Source organism: Limulus polyphemus, unplaced genomic scaffold, assembly GCF_000517525.1.
Source record: "Limulus polyphemus unplaced genomic scaffold, Limulus_polyphemus-2.1.2 Scaffold406, whole genome shotgun sequence".
Taxonomy (NCBI): Eukaryota; Metazoa; Arthropoda; class Merostomata; order Xiphosura; family Limulidae; genus Limulus; species Limulus polyphemus.
In genome coordinates this window covers 493,397-498,686 of record NW_013666016.1, presented here as the reverse complement: position 1 = coordinate 498,686, position 5,290 = coordinate 493,397, and the positions used below count along the sequence as shown (strand labels likewise).

General features: G+C 30.8%; 1 protein-coding gene across 1 annotated transcript in view; it reads left to right on the top strand.

The window, feature by feature from the left end:
• The window catches only part of LOC106458032 (sodium- and chloride-dependent GABA transporter 1-like), an 81,046-nt gene that overhangs the window by 34,953 nt on the left and 40,803 nt on the right, over positions 1–5,290 (top strand). The window lies entirely within an intron of this gene.

Sequence of the window (5,290 nt, the reverse complement as noted above, 5' to 3'; positions counted from 1 at the left end):
GGCTAGACAGGGATTTTTGGATTCTAATAAATTATGTTTGAAGATCGATTATTAAGCGTGTTACTGAGATCAAAATAAATCGTAGCGTTATCATCTGTTGTCGTCTTTTGTATTATCAATGATTTTAACAATACTTGTGTGTGTGTGTGTGTGTGTGTGAATACAAAATAGGAACACCTGCTTAAAGATGTGCCTATTCTTCCCCAGATATTAAGCTGGCTAGGTCATCAGCTGACTCAATAGTTTGTTATTCCAGTAACCTCCTTAACAAATTATTCTTATTATCTAAACATATATTAGCTCTATTCTATATTAGTTGTTAAGCAACATAAGAAAGAAACGTGACTTAATTGACTTTCAAAAAAGGAAAGATTATAGTGCTTTAGTGACCACGTTTGCACAACTTCTTGGCTTTGCAATAGATAAATACCAAAATGTTATTGAAACTTGGCGATTATCAAATAAATGTTATCATGTAAATGTAACAGTGATTGAAACATCACGAGTGAATGAAATTCTAGTGCTTTATGTCAAATTGTGCCCTCGACGAATGGAACATAATCCTCAACATACATTTCAGGAACTTGTATATGCCCAACTGTAAATAACTGAAGAACACGTTATTAAACCATTTCTAAAAAGTGGTTTTATTCTTTATCCTACCCCTGTTTGTTTGAGAGTGTAATAAAAAGCCCTTAGACAGGAATTAGTTACACACTTATTTATTAATAAAGATTTGTAGCAAGTTCGCTACGTTATGCATATATTCAGCTCTTATGTTAATAACTTTAGAAAGGTAGTGACTGGTCTGATTCTTAACTATTTTTAAAGATGTATTCAGGTAAACGTGTTTGTTGTGGACATAAGCTTGCCTTAATACTTGATGTTATTATACAAACTTATTCATTTTCTTACGCAATACACTTTACTGTTTTCAAACATATTCACTTCCCAAGAAATTTTACTTTTAGTTATTTGCATCTACGTAAGATGAAATTGCTGAAATCTATCAATGGAAAAATAAATTTAAATACACTGCATATGTAGTTTCATATGGATATAGACACATTTAACATGTATGCCCAGGAAAAGCTAGGCTATTATGAAACCTTGAGAAGAACCTAAAAAGTCGTTGCAATGTAGTGTCTTGAATACAGTTGGATAAATAAAGTGCTAATATTATCCTACGTCTAACATTAGGACCATTAATTGAAAACATGCTGTTCAGGATTTGATCAGTTAATTTCTAATCACAGTTCATAAGATATTACCTAATAATATTAATCACAGTGACAAATATATATATATAAGTTTATGTATTATGCGCTCCTAGTTATGCAAGGTTCTACCATAACTTGTGGACTAAAATTTGCAAAAGTGTAAACTATATATTATTATGAATATATGCAAGAAAGCAAATCGCACTATAAGATATTTTGACGTTTAAGTAAATCGTCTTAAACATTCCATTAAACATTTTATAATCACATTGCTACATTTCGACAAGAGCAGCACATTTCATGGTACAAATTGTACACATTGCTGTGTTTGTTATATATAATTTTTACATATTAGTGTGCATCAGACGTTATTTATTCCATGGGATTAGGGCTGTATTTGAACAATGAATAAATACGATTAAGTCGTATGTAAGTTCGAGGCCTTATAATGTCGCTGACGCTTATTGGATCGGAACAGCGTTTTGCTTAATCTGGGGCCAATTTCACGAAAGCATCTTAGGAAAGAAGTCGTTTCTAAAACATGACTTTAGAACTATCTCTTTCCTATAAGTGTTTCAAAAAAGATTTCGTATCTAAAGAAATTTTAAAACCCTTTCCTAACTTTACGCTTAAAAGTGCGTAAAATAACTATTTTTATTTTAATATCCATTCACTGACACCTTAAAATGATATTTAAGCAAAACAGTTTCGTAACAAAGAGATAATAAGGTCAAAATTAACTATTGTTAGACAAGGCTGAAAAATCTCGTCACTTGAAAAGTATTCTATGAATTAAAGGCTTTTAATTTGTTGCTTTTTTTTTCTTAATTAACTGAAAGAAATATTGATAAAATATATAAATATGTTGATATATTACATTAATAAAACTAACAAAAGTGTGATTCATAAAACGTTAGTAATTTAAATATAAATAACCACCCGATTTGATTTATAAGATCCTTATATTCCCGATACGTTGGGTTATTAAGATAAGTCGTTCTTAACCAAGACATCTCTAAGGTGGTGTTGTGAAACAAGTTGAGAAATTATTTTGTTTCATCTTGAGTATTGACCTATGAAAGATTTTTTATCTATTGCATTTAGCGCTAAGCTACACGAGAGCTGTCTATATTAATCCTCACTATTTTTCGAGTGATATACTAGAGGGAAAGCAGCTAATCAAAACATCTCTCCGATAACTCTGAGCCTACTCTTGTCAGAACAAATATGGATATTTGACAGTTACTGTTATAACGCACCACGGTTCTAAAGTGCAGGGCACGATTTTGTTTTGGCGGATATGGTACGCTAGCCATGAAACTTCAGATTCAGAGTTCGCTAAATTAACTACTTGACTACTCTCGGGCCCTAAAAGAAACTCGAGAAAATCTTAAAGAGGTTTTCGTGAAACTGGACTCCTGACCTTTTTGAGAAGAAAATTAATTTTTTAAGTATAAATAGGAACGATACAAATTTGGAAGAAGCTTACATTTAGTGTCTTTCTCACTCAACTATTCGAATGCCTAAATTCCACGTAAATAAAAGAAAAATAACTGTAGAAATGATAGATTCCCTGGAGTGCACTTTATATTTTTGTTGATAAGACTCATGCTTTGTTGAAAGGAAGTAAACTTGTACTTGAGAAAGTATGAACTTGTACTTGAGAAAGTATGAACATACTGATCGAAATTTATTTGTTGGTGTAGTACTTCTCTATATAAAAAGTTTTTTGGTGATCGATGATTAACCAGATAGAAGACACAATATATTTAAAAAATATTAAAATGAAACTGAAGCTGCTTTGAAATGTAATTCATAATCTACGTGTGAAGCTACCCACTGGATATAACAACAAAAATCGTTCATCTTCTTTAGAGAATTTAATCTTGGATTTTCTCATCTTAAGTTGTCAGACCCATGCAAGTCATGATTTACAATAGAACAGTAGAAAGAACACGTATTAGCTAACATGTTGTCAGGGTTTAGTTTTTGAAAGCTATCTACAACTGATGACGTCTGTAAATAAGCTGCCATAAGACATTTTCTACTGTGAGCCACTTTTAGTTATTTGATACACACTGCAGCATGCAACTTGTACAAACATTTCTTTGCGTATGTGATGTTATATCATACACAAATAATCCAGACAACTTGGTTTATGAATCAGTAGGATAATAAAAAGTTCACTTTTATGGGTGATTTTGACAAATGTGTCAAACCTTATTTTGTTATTCATATTATCAGTGTTATGTTTTTAGTTTCGTTTGGTGAAAGGCTGATAATTATGTACATTGGTTGTATTTTCAACCAAAGGGGCGAAAAAGAACAAAGTGACTATAAATAAAATCCTTAGACGTAAAAGGAAAGAGTTACAAAAGACAACCTGTTCTTCTTTATCATACAGTTTATGGCAGATTTATAAAAAGTATAATACACAATAAGAATAAGAATTTCATTTTATATTTTTACTTAACTTAAATGTTCCTTCTATCAGTTCAAAATATTTTACACAATAGAATATATATACTTAACTATATAAGTTCGCAATGTTTCTCTTATTGCAAATGTCGAAGACAATGTTACTATATTTCATTTTGTGTATTTTCCTTCCTTGATATTTTCAAGTTCCCATTATCCGTTAATTACAAAAACATTTGGTTACGTTTCTAACGACATTTTCAACTTTATTCATATCATGAACATCTATAACATACTTTTTAAGTTAAGAGATCATAGATGAGTGATTTTAATACTACAGTTTTTTTACTTTGTCATATTTATGAATTCATATTGAAACAATATATGATTTTTACGTATCTCTAAATGTGTCATCCAAAATCAAATATGATAATTTTATTAGCAGATATAAATGATCGAAATTGATATTAGCCATTTCCTTTCTAAATCGATGTGTTTCTTTCTCTTTCGTGTCATCTTCTAAAAGTTTGAAATATACTTTTTATATGCTACGGGATGATAAATATTCCCAATATTCTTCTTGTTGCAAATGGCGAAGACAATATTTCTTTATTTCTGCATATTTTTCCTCGGTGATGTTCTCAGATTCTCATTATCTCTTGCTAAGTGTAATGCAATATAACAACCTGTAGAATCCAAAAGAACTGATTAATAAAGTGGGTGTATTGAGACAAAAACTTTTACAACAATTATGTATTTTAATGTTAAATTTGTTTGGCTTGGTTTCTTTTTTTACTGCCCCCCCCCCCAGTGGCACAGCGGTATGTCTGCGGACTTACAACGCTAGAAACAAACAAACAATCTTTTTTACTAAGCATACACACCTATTGGTGCGTAGAAGATAATGTTTTGAAGCTAAGTTACAATCTACACAGATTCATCTAGCTTCTGTGTTGTTGGATAACTAAGCTACATAAATGGCCACTCAGTTAACTATTTAGCCACTAAATAATTGAGATTAGCAGAATATGAGTACAGATAAAAATTAATATTTCAATTATTACAAACACATTCCTTGGATCATTGAAAATTTACTCACCCAGATTTTTGTTGAACAAAAACTTTAGCCTCCAAGATTTGTGACAGCAACCAGCTCTCGATTGAGAAAATAACACTTGTTACGTATTACAATTTCGAATGGTCTGAAACTGAGTTAGATTGTAATTTAGATTTACAAGTTAAATAAATGCCAATTGATACACATAGTTTTCTCTTTTTAATACAAATATATTTTAATATATAAACTATAATACAATTTACCATAACAGTTATTACAAACAATGATTTATTTACAAAAGTTATGCAAACTTACCAACAATATAAAGTCTTTTTTCTGGTCTGGAACTTCCTTGATATCTTATCGAGAGTTCACGATGGACGAGTTAATTTCGAATTGATGTAGGCATAATTCACTTAACTGGGAGCTAGATAGCCCTGTAGTTCTCATTGATCACACGCCGATTACTGGTTGAGGTTGAGTTTTTTTACCGCTGAAGTTACATAATGTCTTTGTAAAGGTACTAATGTCCGATATGAATTCACTGAAGGTAAATGGTTGATAATGTTCGAACTTTGTAAATGTTCCTGGTCAA